This window comes from Acipenser ruthenus, chromosome 1, assembly GCF_902713425.1.
Source record: "Acipenser ruthenus chromosome 1, fAciRut3.2 maternal haplotype, whole genome shotgun sequence".
NCBI lineage: Eukaryota > Metazoa > Chordata > Actinopteri > Acipenseriformes > Acipenseridae > Acipenser > Acipenser ruthenus.
In genome coordinates, this window is record NC_081189.1 from 53,650,938 (window position 1) to 53,673,782 (window position 22,845).

General features: G+C 42.4%; 1 protein-coding gene across 1 annotated transcript in view; it reads right to left on the reverse strand.

Moving 5' to 3' along the window:
* Positions 1–22,845, reverse strand: part of LOC117421151 (glutamate receptor ionotropic, delta-2-like) — a 662,598-nt gene that overhangs the window by 120,906 nt on the left and 518,847 nt on the right. The window lies entirely within an intron of this gene.

Sequence of the window (22,845 nt, forward strand, 5' to 3'; positions counted from 1 at the left end):
TTGTCCTTTGCACTTCTGAACATAATGTTAGTTATATCTTTTTTTACTTCTTCTATTTAGCATGCTTGTCTAGATGACTAAACTAGCACCGGCATTTCATGTTCACCTATGTAAATTGCAGCACATTAAATCAACACAAATTGGTATCATTTCATTTCAGTCATGACTGGAAAAATAGTCGTGTACAGTTATCTAGGAACACCTATGGTTTCTTTTTTTAATATCAGGGTGGGTGATACTTCTGTAATTTAATTTAATTGATCAGGTTCTGGTTAATCTGTCCTGAAGGATTAGAATAAAAAGCCTGCACATTTATTTTTACATTTTATTCAATACATCTTTATTAATAACTGAACTGTTTCTTGGAAAATGCCATATTGATTTGTCATTGGCTAGGAGAACTGTGCAAGTACCTCATTGACTTTACTCTGTATAAACATTAAACTAGTGCTTTTTAATCTTCTCCACCTGCTGTTGGTCAATAACTTAGTGTTGAGCTGAGAGTGGAAGCAAAGATCTTAGATTTGCTTGGCGTCCCTAGATCTATCAGCTCACCAAGATTCAATCTGACTCATCTCACTTAGTGGATAAACAAGTACTTCTTCCAAAAAAAAAAAATCATGTCTGCAGAACATTTGCTTAGATTTTATTAAAAAGAGCAGTGTCAAATAGTTCATAGCTCCTTGTCACACGGCTGGCTGAGTGGTGCCGTCAGATCCAAGAAATGAATAACACAGACAGATTTATTTGTTTATTTATTTATATTTATTTATTTATATAGCGCCTTTAACCAAGGAGCTGAACAATTTATAAACTAAACGGTACATTCAAAAGAAAAGATGAAGGAAGAAGGTACATTTATTGGGCAAGGGTGAGTAAGTAGAGTGGTGCTACAGTGAGAACAGAGGCTAGGGCAGGGTTGGGCAAGCAAGCAGGGTCCTGACTGGGGGTTAGGGGCTAGGACACGCAGTGGGATGGGCTAGGGTGAAAAGATGAGTTTTAAGGGAGGAGCGAAAACTGCGTAGTGTAGGGGACTGTTTTATATGGAGTGGGAGTTTATTCCAATGAAGGGGAGCCAGGAGGGAAAAGGAACAGAAACAGGATTGGGCACAGGGTGAGAGTGGGACCGAGAGGGACAACAGAGTTTTAGAGCGTAAGGGACGGGAGGGAACATAGTAAGTGATAAGTGCAGCCAGATAGGGTGGGGCGAGACCATGGAGGGATTTGTAGACTAAGGTAAGGAATTTAAATAAGCAGCGATAGTAAACAGGGAGCCAGTGTAGCTGGTGGAGAAGAGGGGAGGTATGAGAGGATCTGAGGGAGGCTGAATATGATACGGGCAGAGGCGTTTTGAATTTGCTGTAGTGGTGTGAAGGCGTAGGAGGGAAGGCCAAGGAGGAAGGAGTTGCAGTAATCGAGGCGGGTGAAGATGAGAGCATGAACCAGGAGTTTAGTGGCAGAGAAAGAGATGGAGGGGCGTATTTTGCGGATGTTGAATAGGTGGAATCGGCAGGTGCGTGTAGTGGCCGAGATATGGTCAGCAAAGGAAAGGGTCGCGTCAAAGATGACGCCGAGGTTGCGAGCAGAGTTAACCGGAATGAGGGACAGGGGAGGAAATGAAATGGTGGGGGTGGGAGGGGGGGAGAACGGGAGGGGAAGAAAAGGATTTCAGTTTTTGATGGGTTGATGAGGAGGTATTGGCGTGCCATCCAAGATTGGATAGCAGTCAAGCAAGCAGTTATAGGGGCGGAAAGGTCAGGGGTGAAGAAAGGGAAGGAAAAGAAAATCTGGGTGTCGTCAGCAAAGAAATGGTGGGGGAAGTTATATGAAGAGATTAGAGCTTCAGGTGAGGTGTACAGAGAGAATAACAAGGGTCCGAGGACAGAGCCCTGGGGAACACCAACAGTCAGAGGGGAGGGAGAAGTGAAGCTGTTGAAAGCAACAGCAGAGGTGCGGGAAGATAGGTATGAGTGCAGCCAGCTGAGGGGTGTTCCAGAAATGCCGAGGTTGGAAAGGGTGGAGAGGAGAATGGGATGATCGACTGTGTCAAAGGCAGAGGAGAGATCAAGGAGAATGAGAATTGAAGAGAGGCCAGCGTGAGAGGAGTTTGCCAGATGATTCTGGACAGTGAGGAGAGCAGTCTCCGTGGAATGGGAAGGACGGAAACCAGATTGGAATCGGGGGTAGAGGGAGTTGACGGATATGTATTGTGATAGGCGTACGTGAACTAGACGCTCAAGGAGTTTTAAAAAATACGGAAGGATAGAGATTGGGCGGTAGTTGGCAGGGCGGGCAGGGTCAAGAGTGGGTTTTTTTAACAGAGGAATGATGATAGCTGATTTAAAAGCAGCAGGGCAGATACCGGTGGACAGGGAGGAGTTAAAGAGGGAGACTAGATAGGGGAGGATAAGAGGGAGTAAAGGGGGAAGGAGGGAAGCAGGGACAGGATCCGGGGGGAAGAGGTTGGGTGGGCCTTTGAAATGATGGAGGAGAGTTCAGAATAAGATGTGGGGGGAAAGTCAGTAAAGGGGGCACTAGGGTCAAATGGAGGTAGAATGGGGAGCTGGGGATGGGGGCTAGTCTGGGGGAGAGTCTGGAGGTGTAGACGAATAGTACTGATTTTGTTTGTGAAATAGTGAGAGAAATCACTAGCAGTAAGGGTTGGGAGAACAGAAGATTGGGGTGAAGAAGTGGGACGGAGTAGTTTATTGAGGGTTAAGAAAAGCTGACGGGGATGGGGAGCCAAAGCAGTGATGAGAGTTTGGAAGTAGTCATGTTTGGCTAGTTTCAAAGCAGAGAGGAAATTAGAAAGGAGGGAATGATAGGTTTGGAGGTTCAAAGGTGAGGGAGAGGACTTCCAGAGTCGCTCAGCCCGGCGCAATGAACGTCGGTCTGATTTAAGGGAGAGAGTGAGCCATGGTTGAGAAGGCCTATGTGAAGGAGAATAAGGACATAAGGGGGCTAGGGAGTTAAGGGAAGAGGATAGCGCACTAGATAGGGTGGCAGAGGCTAAGTCCAGGTGAAGGGAAGAGAAGTCAGAGATGGAGGGAAGCAGCGAAGAGGAAAGGGAGATCAGGGAACTGGTGTCTAGAGTACGGAGATTATGACGGAGGACAGGGAGCAAGGGTAGCAGAGTGGAGGGAAAGGAGGAGAAGATCAGAGGGGGGTCGGGGGGCAGTTATGGTGGATGATGTTGCCTTACAGTCGGAGAGGAAGATAAGGTCGAGGGTATTACCAGAGGTGTGGGTAGGGGGCGAAGGGAGAAGCGAGAGGTTAAATGAGTTGGTGAGGGGGAGAAGGGCAGAAGCAATGGGGGAGCAATGTAGATGGAGGTTGAAATCTCCTAGGAGAATGAATGGGTGAGGGAGGGGTAGGAGGGAGGAGAGGAGGCAATCAAGATGGTCGAAGAATGCGGAGGGAGGGCCAGGGGGACGATAGATGACAAGGAAGGTAATGCGGTAGGGGGAGGTAAAGGAGGTAAGTTGGTACTCGAAAGAGGGAAAGGTGGTAATAATTGGGGGAGAAGGTGCAGGGGTCCAGGAGGAGGGTGTAAGAAAGTCAATACCGCCGCCTTTACCAGCTGGGCGAGGGGTATGGTAGAAAGTGGTGACTGGGGAGGTGAGGGCAGCAGGGGTGGCCGTGTTGTGTGGTGAGATTCAAGTTTCAGTGAGCGCAAGGACATCAAGGTGGAGGGAAAGGAAGGCATCTAAGGTAGCTGCGGGTTTGTTGCAAACTGAGCGTGCATTCCAGAGGCCCAGTTTGATTAGGGAGGGATGGGGGGGAGGTTCAAGGATTTGGGAGGTCAGGTGATGATAAGGAAGGGGAGATTTTGCTGAAAGGGAAAGGTGAATCAGGTTGGAGGGAATGGAGCGACGGAGGTTGATCACTTTGTGGCGGGGAGAGATTGGAAGGAGGGGGATGTGAAATGTAAGGAGGGTACTGGGAGGCATGAAGGGGTCTGGGGTAAGGACTGAGGAGGAGTAGTGATCAGAGTGACTCCGGTTGCCAGGGGCAGGGAAAAGTTGAGCGAGGAGTAAAATGATAAAGGAAAGGGGAGGGGGAGGGGGTAGGGGAGGGACATGGGTGAAGAACTCGCTCTCACAGAGCCCAATGAAATGGTGAAATCCTGAATGTTCTCACTTAAACAGGAACAGGGGGTGGGGATACCTAGGGGGGAAAGAGGGAAGAGAAGTGGTGAGGCAGACTCTCTCACACTGAGTCTGGGCATTGGCTACAGGGTCTAAACTGAAGCAGGGGGGGTGGAAGGAGTGGGAGTAGATTAGTTTAGGTAGGGTACAGGGGAAAACAGAAAGAAAGAAAGTGAACTGGTTATTCGTAGTGGTTCCAGAGTAGATAATTATTAGTCCAGGTGGGAGAGAAACCGGTCAGCAACAATGCGGATGATGAAGGCCAAGGCAGAACAAGACACGGACGAGCACAGACGAGCGCCGCTCGCCGTGCCGCTATATCAGATGAAATGAAATGATGAAAGCGCTTGCTTGCGCCGGTTTATTATAAATAAAAAGGTTTAATTAGTATCTATTTACTATTTAAGACCTGATCACCTGCACCTTTTCTGTCTAGTGTTTCGTTTTTGTAGCAAACGCTTAGACGCCGTCGTTTCGTGCTTCACCGCTAATATCTAAACTTCGTTGCCTTGCTCACGCAGGTCGTTTCTCTGCACATCGCTGCCAAGATATTATCAGCCATTTTCTTACCTGCTCAGGTGCTCTTTCTTTTCATTCAGCTTCTCTTTTCGGCTCCAAGAGCTCCAACGTTACTCTTTCCTGTTCCATCCAGTCTCCACCTCGGCATCATTTCCGTCCAAAGCGCAGCTTCATTACTCAACTTGTCTGCAACCTTATCAGAAAGTTTGGTCCTCCGTTAAACTTTCAAGCTCCTTCGACATGACATCGACATTCCCGTTGTCTGCGATTGCCTTACCTTAGCTCTATTTAATTCTACTACGAAGTTTTGTCGGCGGAATCTTTCTTTACTCCTCGCCTGCAATCAGATGCCCCTCCCCCGCTCCCACAGAGCCAGCACAATTACCGTTCCATCAGAAGATCCTGCCCTGGACCTCCATCAGCTACGTTCAACCTTTTAAAGATGTATCCAGCCCATTCTAAACTCCATTTTTAACCAATGGCGGCTCGTGACTTGACTAGTCACAACATTCTCCAACGACACTATTGTACTGTAACTTTTCCACCGGCGCCTCACAGACTATGGTTACCACGGCAACGCCCTAATTGAGTGACTGCGGGGAGTGGTAAGTCGTCATGGTGACCAGGCAGCTTCATCAGGCTCTGCGTGCTCTGCGCCTCGGCACTGCAATCTTCCGGCTTCCTGTTGCTGCGCTTTCACAACTGAGACGAATTCAACGCGCCGAACCATGACATCTAAATACTGCGTTAACTTATTTATATTCATGACTATCTGTCCTAAACATGTCTAGAATATTTATTATTCAAATCTAAAGGTCATTCCGTAGGCACAGCCCCCTCTGCTGCGAGGGCCAACATCAATCACAGCCTTCTTCAGCTTCCTCAGAAGCTCAGAATTCACAGTTCCTTCAGCTTCAAGCTTCCCTGCAGCGACGAAGATCTCCTAATCAGCCCACCTCTCCACCCTCCTTTCTAGAGCAAGCCTCCCTCCTCAGCTGTATTCTCCCCATTAATTTCATATAGGTGCAGCTACCTCCGCTGCAAGAGCCAGCATCAACCACAGTCTGATCAAGACCATGGGCCGCTGGTCCTCTTCCGCAGTAGATTATTAAGTTCATTCATCTCCCTCCGATATAGTTGCAGCCCATTTTAAAATCGCTAGCATGCCCGGAGTGGGGGCTACCTGTTCGCCGGGGCCACCAGAGGTTTTCCCCTAATCCGCCTCAAGGGTTTTTTTCCTCTCCACTGAGCGGCAGATATACACATAGTCACATCCTACTAACAAATTTACTAATCTCCCTCTGTTCGTCCTGTTCGTCCTTCTGGTCTTTTGTCTATGTTATGTGTTGGCATGTGCTGTCTTTTGTTTGTCTCACGGTGTGGGAGTTTTCGTGAGGTGATGGGGGTCCATCCTTTGGGGGGCAAGTGAGGCTCACTTCCCCGACCTCAGGGCTAGGCAGCCGCCTCCCTTACCTTCAGGGGTTCTCACCGCGTGAGTCAGAGCGGACCCCCGGCCAAACTCTGTCCTGTCACAGCTCCTGCGCTCATCTTATCTCACTCGAGGCTCTCTTCTATTCTGCCTCTCTTCAGGACGTGGTCACTCGTGCCGAGTCCTATACTAACCTCAATGCTTGTCCTTATTTTCAGGTCCCAGGCAGCGTGACGTCTCGGCCAATCAGGGGTTTTACGAGCGCCCCTTACAGAAGCCTCAGATGCTGGGTACCTCCCTCATCTCCTCCCGAGGGGCAGCTTTCCAAGTCTTAACCCTCATATGTGTTTTCGGTTGCCGGGTCCTTCGCCCCTGGGATGTCGACAGTGTCGGCCCCAGTCGGTGACCCCTTTTCTATCCTGTCTTCGGTCGCTGGGTCCTTCGCCCCTGAGTTGTGTTGGCAGCGCCGCCCTCAGTCAGTGACCATCTTTCTATCCCGTTTCGGTTGCTGGGTCCTCTGCCCCTGGGATGTGCGACAGCGTCGCCCTCAGTCAGTAACCACATTCTGTCCTACTAACTGCTCCTTGCTGCTTCTTCTGCCTTATCCTTCCCCCCCCAGCTCACGCCCAGTGAAATATATGAAAAACTGACAAATGTAAAACTGTAAGGCAGAAACAGAAAAGCGAGTGCTTCAAATATTGTGCAGGAGCTAGTGGAAGTATATGGTGTTAAGGTGTCAGCACAAACAGTAAGAACTGAGTGAAAGAGAAGGGATTTAATGGTTGGGTTGCTAGTAAGAAGCATTTCATCGGTGCAATCAACAAGAAAAAAAAAAAAAAAAGATTAGCTTTTGCCAAAAAAGTACCTCCAGAAGCCAAAAGCTTTATTCAGCAAAGTAATTTGGTCACATGAATCAAAATCTGTTTGGCTCAGACAAGAGAGTGATGGTGTGGATAAAGACAGAATTTTTTAAAAAAGGAGTGTCTGCAGCCCACCATGAATCATGGAGCAGAAAACATTAGTGGGGGGGGGGGGGGGGGGGGGGGTGGCAGCTTCAGATGTTGGTGAGCTTGTGCTAATAGAAGGCAACATGAATGAGAGAAATGTACAGGCGTATTCTACAGGGGACTCTGAAGAAGTCAGCTTTGACTTTAAATGGAATGTAAATGTAATACATACATTGCTGCATATCTATGCTTTTAAATAAAATGATCAAACCATCAGATTTATTTATTTTACTTTACAAGAAGCTGATCTGAGTTATTCATTCATGAGAATGTGTCCTACCAATCTAAGTTTTGTTACTATAAGCCTAAAAATATTTTCTTTAATTTCACATGTTTTAATTAAGTGGATAACATGACATTAAAGGCATTCATTAAGCTTTACCATATGGTCTTTGGGTATCAAAAGTCCTTAACTTCCGCGATTTTGGTAGTAACTTTTAAATACAAAAAGGTTTAATTAATTGCATATAAGTGTTGGCATGGGTCAAGAAATGACACATACTTAAGAGCCTGTACATCATAATTAATACTTGGTGATTAAGGGTTGGATGTGGCAGAATGAAAAAAAATATGTACTTCACATTCATCGAAGTAGAGTTAGATAATTGTCTCGTGTGCATGTTTTATTGTGTAAATGAACTGAATGTACTTGCATTTGTGATAATAAAGTGTTGCACTTAACCCAAACAGTGGCCATTCCATTGACCAAACAGTGGCCAGTGGAATTTGAACTTTATCATGCTAACACAGCTAATGTACCTATTGTATTTGGAGTGGTCATTAGCCAACTACTCATTTATTTTCGCAGTATTTTGCACATTTAAGACTTGTACACAGTCAAACATGCTCATGCGACTACCTTCATTTAGCGACCACCTGGTCTAAGTCACCAAATTCCTCCCAATTATATTTGTGCTTTTATTTAACTGTATTAAGCGACCGCCTGTCTAACGCGACCAGCGACCACAATTCTCTTAGCCAGCAATGGACTCAAACCTGTATTAAGCACCCTTACACAGGGCTATTGTTATCAGAAAAATTGTTTTAAATGGTATGTCCTAAATTCAAAGGAATACAGTAACCATTTTAGCGGTCTTTTATCCTTAATCAATAAAACAACAGCGCTCTCTTGTAAAGGAAGAGAGAAAATGTAGAGAAACTAAAGGTCTTCCGTAAATGACAGAATTAAAGTTATTAAACTTGTAAAGACAGTAAGTGCCAGAAAAACTGCTGAAAAATTCGGCACTAGAAAGACGTAGATACAGCATTTTGAAACGGAAAGAACTAGGGCTTGAAGTTTTAGGTTTATATTTTTGTTCACGTGACCGTGTTTTGAGCCGATTCAATATCTTAATTAAACTTAATTAATAAACAAAGTCGCTTCTTTTTACCTTGATGTCCTGATTGACTTGCTGATTCTGTTTCACCTTCTTCATTATTCAAACACAAAAGCAAGCAATGAGATTAATCACTTCCCCCATTTGCTACTTTAACTTGCTTTTCGTTCTTGCACTTGTCTGGGAACTAGGTAGCTTCCAATGTGTCCGTTTCGTGTTGTGTTGTTCTTTCCCGCTAATTTAACAGAATATTCTCATAATTAGGATGTAGCGGCTTAAGACTTAAAGGCAAACCGTTAAAAGGAAAATGAACACTGAAAAATTCAAGCCATACTTATAAGAGTATGAAAACAATGTGCGTGGTAATTGAAAAAGATCTTATGCTTATGCAGGCGTTGGTTTCAGGATTCGATGAATCAACACATACCTGAAAGACAGACAGAGACATTGAAATATGCAAAGGATTTAAAATATTTTGTGTGACCTGAGACAGGCAAGCATTCATTACTTTCACAAAATAATTTGTTTTGTAAATGCATGATCTAAATGAATGTTATTAAAATTACATACTTCCTTTTGTTCATATTACATCTTCTGGCTTTTACAGTGTATGTAAGATATACATAATTACAGGAAAGCATGTCAGAGACAAATAGAAATTCAAAAGTTATTTTCTTTTAATAGAACATTTTAAGATTTTGTAGGCAGGAACAGTCTGTGCTCGATGATTTGTATTTATCCATTCCCAAGGGAGTGGGAAAAAGCCCGACCAACACAAAACTGCCCGGATGGCAAAACACAAAATAGACATTTCGTCTGTCTGATCTGCCTTCATATTCATTTCTTCTTAATTTGTTACAATCAGCCTGTTTTTAGTTTTGATTCTCACAAGTTTTGTTGTGCTATGAACAATACATTTATTTATATGTATGACACACGTTTTCAACTTACAATCTAATACAATGAATACAAACACATATAGACGAGCTGTGTTTTGTTTGTTTAGTTAAATGAAAATCATCACGTTTCTCAGCAAAGACTGATGTTTATTGTTCCCACGGGCCTATTGCCCCGTGGGAAGCCTGTGCATCAAATGCCATTCCTTCCTGGGATCCTTAGCACTCCTTCGATTGTGCAATATTTTACTCCATGTTCACTTCGCGTTCCAGTTGTGTGTAAATTATAGTGTATATTATTTCTATATTGTTACAATATGTATTTTTTTTTTACAGAGTAAGGACTGAAACGAAACCAAGCAGCTACTGTGGGCGTGCCTGCTTTAGCAGCTTGATGCTGTATTAGTGTCGCTATCAGCACACTCTTACGAAAGCTTGTTTTACAGGCAGGCTGCTTCCAGTCTCATGTCTGTACTGACTGGAAGGTTAGCCAGTGGTTGTCTTACAAAGGGGACTACCCTGTTAATACACCACTAACGGTCACTGCGACGCTATCGCCCCAGCTCCTGGTACCAATACCTGGACTGAGGTTACCGTTCGGTGCACCGTGTCGGTACCAAGTGCACAGTCTTAGTACTGAGTGTCTGTAATCACTAATTAACTCATTAATTAACAAATTAACCAGGAGTACTGGTACCGAGTGACTAAGTACTGTGTACACAATCAGTATACTCTATGCTCTGTCTCGTGTTCTGACACTGTCTGTACTGTACACTGCTGTCTATTGCGCACTGACACTATATTTTAAGTGCATCGACACTGTCCGCGCTGTGCATGGACACTGTCCATATTGTGCACATACACTAATTTTTGTGTGTATGTTGTGCACACTAACACTTGTTATTGTGTGTACTGACACTGTTGCACACTACACTATATTCGAAGTGCATTGACACTGTTTGTACTTATGCAATCAATTATTTTCTGTTTTGTATTTGTAATTAATTTAGAACAAATTGTAGATTTGATTTTTCACTTTGACATTATGGACTTTTTTTGTGTTGATCAGTGGCAAAAACTCCTAATTAAATCCATTTTGATTCCATTTTGGAACACAATAAAATGTGGAAAAGTCCAAGGGGGGGTGAATACTTTTGAGAGCCACTGTACACGCGCAGACAAGGAATGTTCAATTAATAGTAGTATTTTATTAAGCATACAAATAATAAACAGAAATCAGAAAAGTCAGAGAGTAACACCACCTGTCTCCTCACACACAAGCAGTTCTCGAGCAAGCTGTGACGTAGTAGCTTGCTCACATACACACACATGCCCACATACAATCACAGCTTCAGACTGAAACGATGCAGACAATCTTAGAATGGACCTGGTCCGACATTGCAATTTTCCCTTTCCGGTCCAATGTCGGACCATGTCCAATCATCGTCAAAAAGATGTAAAAAACAGGTTTCTAGTTGTTTTTTCTCTGGAAAAAGCCGAGCAAACCATTCAATGGCCGAGTGAGACCGATAGGAGCCGAGAGAAGCCGAAAAAAAGGGGGCGTATCTCATGAATACAGATAGCCCCGACACCACATAGATAACACGGACATAAACAAACAAGACAGCTGCTTCTGCATCCAGCACTCAAAGAATATCACAGCCATTTGCAGAGCTTTTTTAGATGTTATAGTAATAAAATAATGACTTTGATCGCATTATTGAGGAGTTTGGTGATAAAACGAGTGATCAGGAGATGATTTATTGGTATGCACTACTATGTAGAGGTATGTGAAAAATACAGCAAACAAGGGGTGGGGAAGGGCTGGAGATACAGTACTGAGATGATATGCAGTGCCTTTTAAGCCTGTTTTACAGTGAAAAAATACCTTTAAATTTACGTCTAAAATAAACTGCGTGTGTGAAAATAAATTGGACCTGACACATCTGAGTCGCGCTGAATAAATGGACCGCAAAGGGATAAAAGTATAGCAGTATCATATGCAAAATGGGTACCTGTGACAGAGACAAAATGATTCTTGGTGATAAATCTCTCTCCTGACCTGTGAGGGCGCTGTGTAAAAGGAAGAGAGTACCCTGGACTGGATGGCCAGACAATTAATTAATTCAGGGTTAGATGGAAGTCGGTCATCTAGAAAGGGGGCAGAGCTAGGATACACTAAATCATCAACCCAGAAGGGAAACGACATAGCAGCCGCGGATTGGAGCGGTTGCACTAGTTAACCAAGGGGTCATGATTGACGGTACAAAAGGGGGCGTAGCAAAGTGATCTCTTCCTTTGTATGGTTAACCCTTTGCGGTCCATTGTCGGACCTGGTCCGACATTGCAATTATTCCTATCAGGTCCATTGTCGGACCCTGTCCGACATCATTATAGAAACGCAAAAAACGGGTTTTAGTCGTTTTTTCTCCGGAAAAAGTCAAGAAAACCATTCAATGGCCGAGTGGGAACGACAGGAGCCGAGACAAGTCGAAAAAAAAAAAAAAAAAAAAAGGCTTATCTCATGAATAGTCATACATGGCCCTGGTATCAGATAACGGGGCGTCGTAAGTAAACAAGCTGGCTGACTGTGAGTCAGCGCACAGAGAACACAGACATTTGCAGAGCTTTTTTGAGATATTTGTAATAGAATAATGACTTGGATCGCATTATTGAGGAGTTTGGTGATAAAACGAGTGATCAGAAGATGATTGATCGGTATGTACGACTATTATTATTATTATTATTTTTTTCTTACATAGGTGAAAGCTATAGCAAACGAAAGGGTGGGGCGGGGCTGGAGATGCCTAGTGAGTGCTTTGTTGATATGCAGGGCCATTTAAACCCGTTTGACTGTGAAAATAAATTAACTGCGTGTGTGAAAATAAATTAGACCTGGCGTGCCTGACGCGCAATTAATAAATGGACCGCAAAGGGTTAAAGCTGAACCGGAAGGAGAATATGTATTTTATTTTCTGAAAGAGGGGATTCAATTAGAACCTCAAAATATCACTGTTAATCTCGCAAAAAGACAAATTTCCAAATGGTTTCTAAATTCTCTCTGGGGTAAATTTGGTCAAAAAACAAACTCTTTAAGTACCACCTTGGTCAAAGATCCTGAACAGTTTTTGTAATATCTTCTTTTAAGAGATATCCGGTTTCTCATTTTTTCTTTGTTGGTGACACAGTGGTGTTGATTCAATGGTGTTATGCTTCTGATACACACACGCCCACAGGTAATGTAAATATCTTTATCGCCATCTTTACAACCACTTACGCTCGGTTAAAACTGTATAATCGAATGGATCGTCTACAGAATCATTGTCTATACCACGACACAGATTCTGTTATCTTCGTGAGTAAACCTGGTGAATGGGTCACTCATCTAGCTGATTATCTTGGGGAATTAACTAGCGAGCTTAAACCCGGTGAATACATTACAGAATTTGTGTCAGGGGGTGGGGGAAACATATGGGTCCAAAAATGTATGGGTACAAGTCGAGCACAGGTAAAACGTGTCTGAAATTAAAAGGGTATTACTCTGAATTATGAAAATTCCAAAATAATCAACGTCAAATCTTTGAAAAGATCCATTCAAAACTTTACACAGACGGATAGAAATACACCCCCAGAGCAAATCTTGTTTAGGGGCATCCAAATTTACAGAAATAAAAAAGAATGTATAATAAGAGGGTGTTGCTGCATGATTACACTACTTTAACTTATGGATACTGATACGGGTTTTGATGTGCGACTAAGAACCCCTTTTGCAGCCATAATATCTGGACCGTCTAGTTCAGGGAAGTTATTTTGTGAAAACTTTTAGAAAACGCTCCTCAGATCTTGTCCCAAGTACCTGAGAACATCATATACTGCTATAGTTGCTGGCAACCGTTATACAATGACCTGCTGAGTAGATTTACAAATTAAAAATTTGATGAAGGAATACCCGCCTCTTTGTGTAACAATACATTACTGCCCCCTAACAAAGTCAATGTAATCATTATAGACGATTTAATGGAGGATGCCATCATAGAAATTAGTGTGTATTGTATCTGGTTCAAAATTATTTTTTTCAAGGAAAAATGAGTCGTACTATAAACTTAAATGACAATTACATTATTCTTTTTAAAAACCCCAGAGACAAACTTCAAATTAACACATTAGCCCGTATCCTAGAAACGCTAATTTTTTTTAGAAGCTTTTGAAGACGGAAAAAAAGCAACTTACGGATATCTCTTGGTAGATCTAAAAGCACAAACCCCTGAAGAATTCACTGTGTAACAAAGTTTTTGTTTTTTTTTGGTTCCTGGGTAGTAAGTGTTATTTCCTAATTGCTTATGCCTCAAAAGTATAGAAAATGGCTATTATTCCCCACAAACTTTGCTTTTGTGACCAGGACAGTTATATTATGAAATTTACCTATTTTCCAGAACATTCCAGATAGATTCAGTGCTGAGTAAACTTGGAGTAACTTCTAGAACTTTCTAGAACTTTCCAGTAATATAAATAGTAGTATAAATACAGGGGCCTTAAGTCCACCAGTTCAGTTTAGTTCCAGCTGCCTAAGTGGATATATATCTGCATTTTTCTGAGATGGCATCAAGAGGCTGCAAGCATCCGGCAGACGCATTTTGAGACTTCAAAATGGTGGCATTCCTGATGGGTCTCCAAGGCGGATTTACCAAGTTTCCCTGCTATCTTTGCCTTTTGGACAGCAGGGACACCAAGGCGCACTACCACAGGCGGGACTGGCCACAGCGGACCGAGTTCTCTGTGGGGAGGAACAACGTCAAGTGGGAGCCACTGGTGGACCCCCGGAAGGTGCTGATGCCACCACTGCACATCAAATTGGGCCTTATGAAACAATTTGTCAGAGCTCTAGATAAGGAGTCGGCAGCCTTCAAGTACCTTTAAGACTTCTTCCCTAAGCTGTCTCAGGCAAAGGTCAAAGCCGGTGTCTTCGTCGGACCACAGATAAAGAAGATCCTGGAGTGCAATGAATTCCCCAAGAAGCTCACTAGTAAGGAGAAAGCGGTTTGGAACAGCTTTGTCGCAGTGGTTCGGGGCTTCCTGGGCAATCACAAGGCCGAAAACTATGTGGAGCTGGTTGAGACTCTGGTGAAGAACTACGGCACAATGGGCTGTAGGATGTCCCTCAAAGTCCATATCCTTGATGCTCATCTTGATAAATTCAAGGAGAACATGGGAGCGTACTCGGAGGAGCAAGGCGAGCGCTTCCACCAGCATATACTGGACTTTGAACGCCGCTACCAAGGACAGTATAACGAGAACATGATGGCAGGCTACTTGGGGGCTGATTCATGAAAGTGATTTACAGTATAATCGTAAATCTCGAAAAACTACTCACTTCTAAATCTTTTGTAGTCATTTTTGTATTACTTTAGTATAAATACATGTTAATTTGGATTCATAGGTTGTTTTTTTCTGACTTTATGTGAACGAAAAGATACAAATTCGCCCGTTTTCTCATTGGAAATAGGTAAATTTCAAAATATCACTGTCCTGGTCACAAAAGCAAAGTTTGTGGGGAATAATAGCCATTTTCTATACTTTTGAGGCATAAGCAATTAGGAAATAACACTTACTACCCAGGAACAAAAATTGTGTTACATACAGTCTGGTTTGTTTCATCCTGATTGGCCTGTTTATATAATGAAAAACACCAAGACTAAACGCTTATAACTAATCTTGTTTCTCTCTGAAAGTTGTTATTTCACTGTGGGTTTGTTGATCAGAAAAAACGGAATCTTCCAATACTTAAAAGACTAGTTAATGGTTCTTCTCAGTAGAGAAGAGTTGTTTTACAAGAAGCCTCAGGACGATCTTATCAAATCTATTGCTGAAATAGTGTTAAACACTTTAAAGCGCAACATCCCCTTGACCACAAAACAATTAAAACAACTCAAAAGACAACAGATCATTATAAAAAAATATATGTAATAACTCTTAAAAAGAAGAGAAAGACTTAACCAGAAAGACGGCAAATCTCTTTGCAGCTCGGAGCTAAAATAAAAAAAATTGATCATACTCAGAAAAAGTTCCTCGTCCCTCAGCAGTAGCTTGACAGACTTAGACAGCCAACCCCCTCGACACCACAGCCTATTAGAAATGCTGTGGAAAGTCGTCTTGATACAGAAATAAAAAACATTCTACTCAAACCAGACATTTCTTAGGTTCGGGTCTTTTACAAATGTATTCATTTTAGGTTATAAAATTGTAAGTATGTATTTCATTTATGTATACAGTTTTTACAAAATTATGTATATATGTTTTCATTTTTTGTTATCTTTATACAATTCTGTGCTGTTATACAATAAAAACACATTTTTGTTCATCTTAAAAGGTTCTCTGATTTTTAATTCACTAAACATTTAAACCCTTTTCTAACATTTATAACACTTTTTAAAATCATGGCATGAATTTACATACTGAACACATAAAAAGCAGTTTACACTAGACGGTTTAGATGTATAGATTCGTTGAACAAATTTGTAGACCATCGAATCATTTTCATCAAAAATCCGGTGGACATCCATATGAATCATAAAACTCTCCAGTTCCATCTTCTTTTAAATAGATAGCCAACCAATGTTTTTTCAGGTTGATTTTGAGGATCTGAAAGCTTCCCGGCAAAATGATTGTTAGCCATTAGGGATGAAAGTTGTAAGGTATTAATTTTAAAGCCTCAAAAGATGTTTTCAGACTGCTTCTCAGTAATCAAAGAGCACTGCTCGTTTAAATGATACCTCTATAATGTTCTCAAACACCGTGTATACTAGCATGTTCACTGTGTCGAGGCGTGCTGCTGAAAAGCGCATTTCAAGACGCATGTTTCCTGATTTTACTAAGGAAAAACGATCACCAGCTTCCTGGTCAGGAGTTACTGTATTTGCTCGAGTACAAGTCGAGAAATTTAAACAAAACACAATCCTTTGGGGGGGGGGGGGGGTGGATTAATACACAAGTAAAACAAAAAAAAAAAACCTTGTCAGCAAACCATTAATGTCCACAAAAGTCATGGCCGGTGTGTGGTTAATACAATCCCCGTCTGTACCTAGCAGGGTTTAGGACCCAGGGGAGCCCTGTACAGGCATGCATTCAATGGGGTTCCCAAACTTTCTCAGCTCAAGCCCCCCCAACACATTCTAAATCCTGGCTGAGGCCCCCCAACCAATTAATCTGTATTATTATTTAGTCATTAGCAGACATCTTTATCACTTTTATTATTAAGTAATTTAGCTGCAGACACCTTTATCCATTGCGACTTACATTTTTATTTTAACTTGCATATAATGTACTACATATACATTACAAGGGTAACAACATCACTGCCCACTATTCATCACTATTATGAAGTCAGCCCTTCCGCCGTGTTCTACTGGTCAGCAAATTAACTTGTTTTGTTTTACTCAACTAGAGCTATATCATAAGCGCACTGCCCTTATCAGTGTCGCCTCTCCCTGCCCATCACACAATGCAAGCAGTTTGAGTGACAAATGAATGTGTTCGGTGGGAAGGTGAGTGGAAGCGAACTGTCTGTATAAAAATCATATTTGTTATAAAAGTGATTTTTTTTCACTACCCTCAGGGCTGGATTAACCTTTTATGGGCCTGGTGCCAAACTGATTTGTGGGCCCCCATTTTTGGAACCATTGTAAAAAGACAGGAGATCGACACAGAAGTTTTCTTTGACACATCACGTTTTTGAGCGCCGCTTAAATATTTTTTCATCATTTTCTTTGTCACTAGTTCTTCCTCTATGCTTACTCTCCCGCAATAGTGCGTGCAAAGGCAATATACGCCAATGTAGTACGCTCAAAACACTCACTGGGGAGTATTTTTAGTGTACGTTCAAAACACACTCAGGTCACGTTCATAACACTCTGCTTCTACGTTCAAAACACACTACTTACTTTCAAAACATTCTCAAGCTCAAAACACTCTACAGTACATGAAGTTCAAAGCATTTACGTTGCTTTTTAGTTTACAGTATATGTTATATGTTAGTTATGGTATTACATTTGCATTTTTTCCCCAAATGTTTGTCAGTTAAAGCAAACAAACATAACAATGTACTACTAGAAACTAACTGTACAAAACGTACTGTATATCAGAATTAAAATACAAAGCAATCAAAAAGTAAAAACTATATACACACACTAAAAGAAAAAAAAACTATACTATATCCAGAAACACACACACAAATACAGTAAATTGGAATCTATGGCTAATGTATGGCCTTCTTTCAAGCATACAGGTTTGAGTTATTTTGCTCCAAAAACAATCATTTCATATATTACAGATGTTTTCGCTATACAACATGTTTTGAATATTATCTTGTTTAATAACATTTTTTGTAATGATAAATATATATATATATATATATATATATATATATATATATATATATATATATATATATGTTTACTTAATATTATAACAAATAGTAACATATTGAACATACTGATGTACATACTGATAGAATGTGTCTATTTTGGTGCTCACCTTTGTCATTTTTTGTGTACCTTATTGTTATAATTATGAACTAATATTTGTATAATTACATTCTCCATCTTGTTAGATGATCCCTTTGTGATTCAAAACTGCACCCAAATCACAGTAGCCTTGCGAGCATGTTTATATATATATATACAGTATATATATATATATATATATATATATATATATATATATATATATATATATATATACACAGTGCCTTGCAAAAGTATTCAGACCCCAGACCAATTCTCTCATATTACTGAATTACAGACAGACGGTCTGTGTTAATGTGGTAGAGGGAACTGGCATTCTATGTGGGACTGACTGTTAAGTTTCCTTCGGTGCACTAACAACACTGTGGACGCTGCTGTAAAATACCACACTGCTTGTGTACGCAGAAAGTGCGCGTCTGTTTCTGTGGGACGTGAAGTAACAGCGTGTTTAATAGTTTTACTCAACGGAGTGGATTTACAATGCATATAAGTCAGTGACTGGTAAATCTCTGAGCTACGGGGAACAAAGGCTGAGAGGAGCAGAGATTGGTGCACAAGGTGAACAGTGGAAGGAAAAACACCGTGTGCTTTATTTAAGTACTGTTTTATTAGTTGTAAGGATTGGTCCCTGGACGGTATACTTTTTAACTTTACGTCCTGCAGCATATGAAGGACTTCCACCAAGTACCAGGAGGGGCAGTTGTGTCCACCCTGCAGTCCAGGACCTCTGTAAACCAGGAGCAGCAGAGCTGAACCAACTTGCTCACTGGAGGAGGGGTGGCCTGTCTGTACACTGCCTCTAGAGGGGACTGGAGGAAATCTATGCGAAGCAGGAGTAAAGCAACTGTGGTTTATAAGGGTTGGGAGTGCCCACTAGAAAGCTGAACCTACTCACCTTGCAGTTCCACGCCAGGAGGTTTAAGTGGATGGTGAGCGACGGACCTGAGACAATCCTGAACTATATTACGTGTATGATTTACTCCCTCAAGACTACAGGGACACTCTATGTTGTGTTGTGGATAACGCAGAAAGAGCAGCAGCACAATAAAAGTCACTGTAGTTTTGCATTTCCTGTGTGGCGTCCATCTGTTCACCTTGTTCTACACCTTCTGGCTATCCTACACATAATACGTAACTAATACCAACCGGTTACACTTGGTGGCAGCGGTGGGATTGCCAAAACTGCAGGATTCAACTACAGTACCCACCTGACCGTAGAACACCACTGAACATGGCAAACATGGACGTCTTGCTACAGACCATGATAAACATGGCCAGTGCGCAACAGGAAGCAAACCGGTTGCAGAATGAACAGATACATGAAGCAAGGGTAGAAAGAGTGGCTATTTTTCAACGCTTGGAACAAGTGGCTATAGCCCCTACTTCTTCTACTCCATCTGCAACCAATGCATCAATCAGGTCAACACATGTCCTGAACAAGATGACGAGCGGAGACGACATCGAGGCCTATCTCTTAGCCTTCGAGAGGACTGCAATACGAGAGGGCTGGTCACGTGATAAGTGGGCCGGAATTGTCGCACCTTTTCTGGTTGGAGAGGCCCAAAAAGCTTACTTTGACCTGGCTCAAGAGGAAGCTGACAGTTACGACGTACTCAAAGCTGAGATCTTAGCCCGGGCCGGGATTACTACTGCTTTGAGAGCCCAAAAATATCACGCATGGAGCTTCAAGATGTCACTACCGCCAAGATCGCAAATGTTTGATCTCATCCACTTAGCCAAGCGGTGGCTAAAACCAGATGAGAACAGCAGTCACCAGGTTATTGATCTCCTGGTGATGGATCGATTTCTCAGAGCCCTTCCATCGCCTATGAGAAAGTGGGTGGGCCAAGGAGATCCAACTACACTGAATGAGTTTATCTCATTGGTGGAACGCCAACTAGCGGCCGAAGAGTTGGTGCGCACAACTACGTACCCCAGTCCTAAAACTTCAGCGCCTGACCCGGTGGAAAGGAAGCAGCGAGTCTACTTCAAGACGGGTAAGCCCTCTACAAGGGGTAATGAAGAGCAGCATACAGTCGTGAAGGGACAAATGCAGGGGGCGGGGCGTGGTATAACATGTAAACGAGAGGGAATTGATTGCTCTTTTTACAGATGTTATAAATGTAAGCAATGGGTCACATTGCTAGGCACTGTCCGCAGACGGAAGAGCCTATGCAGTGCAATATGGGGCATCACTTTTGTGGTAGCATTGTAATACCAGGGAAGCTGGAAGGCAAAGCTCCCTATGTAGCAGAAGTAGGTATAAATGGAACCATAGTTAACGCTCTCATTGATACTGGTAGCTCATTAACTTTAGTAGCAGCAGATTTAATAGCTACAAACCAATTGGGCAATAATTTCACCATAGGTATTACATGTATACATGGGGATGTGAAATGTTACCCCACCACTCTGGCTACTGTGTTATTTCAAGGGCAAGTGTACACTCTGAGAGTGGGTGTGGTGCGCAGATTACCCCATCGTGTAATCCTTGGTAGAGATTATCCAGGATTCAAAGACCTGGTAACCATAAAGAGGGAATTGGCGTGCCCAAAGCTAAAAGATACAGTAGGGAATACTACGGTTGAGAGTCTGGTAACATTGTTTCCATTTAGCGATGCATCCTTGTTTGAAGGGCCACGGCCCCATAAAATTTATAAGAGTCGTCGACAAAGACGCCTAGAAAAATGGAAAGTGTCACCAGGTAGAAATGTCTTGGTGGGAGAAGTTGGAAAAAGGGCGGGGAAAGGTGTATGCACCCAGTGCTTCCCCAATGACATATTAGAGGAAACTGGTGAAGAGGTTGTGGAGATAAATGACGGTGGGGTAGATAATTGGTATGATACATTTTCACCTTCAACCAGGAATTTTGGGCGGGATCAAGCGCAGGATCCCACGCTAATAAACATTAGAGAGAAAGTGGTTTCTATTAACGATGTGCCCGTGGAGAATGTAACTGTTAACCCACAAGAGCATTATCTCATTAAAAATTACTTGTTGTATAGGGTTACGGTAATTAATGGTAATCAAGTAGAACAGCTGTTGGTACCCAAGGCATATCGTTTACTGGTGTTAAAATTAGCACACAATCATTTGTTTGGTGCCCATTTGGGAAGTGAGAAAACATTACAACGTATAGTGCAAAGGTTCTATTGGCTAGGGATTAATAAAGAAGTAGAACGGTTTTGTAAATCATGTCCTGAATGTCAAAGAGCTAGCCCCAGACCTAGTTTCAGAGCTCCTCTATAGCCTATGCCTATTATAGAGGTACCCTTCGAAAGGATAGCTATGGATCTGGTAGGTCCGCTAAATAAATCAGCTAGGGGACATGAATATGTTCTGGTAATTTTAGATTACGCCACTAGATACCCTGAAGCGATTCCTTTACGGAACATGGCATCAAAAACCATTGCCAAAGAGTTAATCCAGGTATTTTCTAGGGTGGGAATCCCCAAAGAGATCCTGACGGATCAAGGGACCCCGTTCGTCAGTAAGCTGATGAAAGATTTGTGTAAATTGCTGCAAATAAAGCCAATTAAAACATCTGTTTACCATCCACAAACGGATGGGTTAGTCGAACGTTTTAATAAAACCCTTAAATCAATGTTAAGGAAGGTGATATCCAAGGATGGGAAAGACTGGGATTTACTGTTACCCTACTTAATGTTTGCAGTTAGAGAAGTACCCCAATCTTCCACAGGCTTCTCGCCATTTGAATTGTTGTATGGGCGTCAACCACGGGGAATATCAGACGTTGCCAGGGAAACGTGGGAGGAGCAAAACAAAGTAGGAAAAAATATAGTGGACCACATTATCCAAATGCAGGACCGGATAGATAGGGTCACTCCGATTGTCACCAGTCACCTTAAACAGGCACAGAGGAAACAGGCAGTGCAGTATAACAAACTGGCTAAAGTTCGTCAGTTTAACCCTGGAGATAGAGTGATGGTCTTAGTCCCTACTCCAGAAAGTAAGCTCTTTACCCATTGGCAGGGACCTTATGAAATTATCGAGGCAGTGGGGCCAGTAAATTATAAGGTGCGCCAAGATGATAAGCGTAAGAAGGAACAGCTATATCATGTTAAATTATTAAAGCCATGGGTAAATAGAGAAGCTTTAACAGTTGAAACTGGACAGGCAATTTGCAGTCCGGAGACACCCGTAGAAAATAATATGGAGAAAGGTGGTAAAGAGGGTCAAATAAACTTAGGACCGGACCTTGCAGAAAAACTAAGGCTGAGAGGAGCAGAGATTGGTGCACACGGTGAACAGTGGAAGGAAAAACACCGTGTGCTTTATTTAAGTACTGTTTTATTAGTTGTAAGGATTGGTCCCTGGACGGTATACTTTTTAACTTTACGTCCTGCAGCATATGAAGGACTTCCACCAAGTACCAGGAGGGGCAGTCGTGTCCACCCTGCAGTCCAGGACCTCTGTAAACCAGGAGCAGCAGAGCTGAACCAACTTGCTCACTGGAGGAGGGGTGGCCTGTCTGTACACTGCCTCTAGAGGGGACTGGAGGAAATCTATGCGAAGCAGGAGTAAAGCAACTGTGGTTTATAAGGGTTGGGAGTGCCCACTAGAAAGCTGAACCTACTCACCTTGCAGTTCCACGCCAGGAGGTTTAAGTGGATGGTGAGCGACGGACCTGAGACAATCCTGAACTATATTACGTGTATGATTTACTCCCTCAAGACTACAGGGACACTCTATGTTGTGTTGTGGATAACGCAGAAAGAGCAGCAGCACAATAAAAGTCACTGTAGTTTTGCATTTCCTGTGTGGCGTCCATCTGTTCACCCTGTTCTACACCTTCTGGCTATCCTACACATAATACGTAACTAATACCAACCGGTTACAATATATATATATATATATATATATATATATATATATATATATATATTCTCTAAATGTTTGCCATTTATTATCTTTAAAAACAACTAAAACTCCCAAAAGCTAGACACATTGGCTCACATTTGAGTACAAA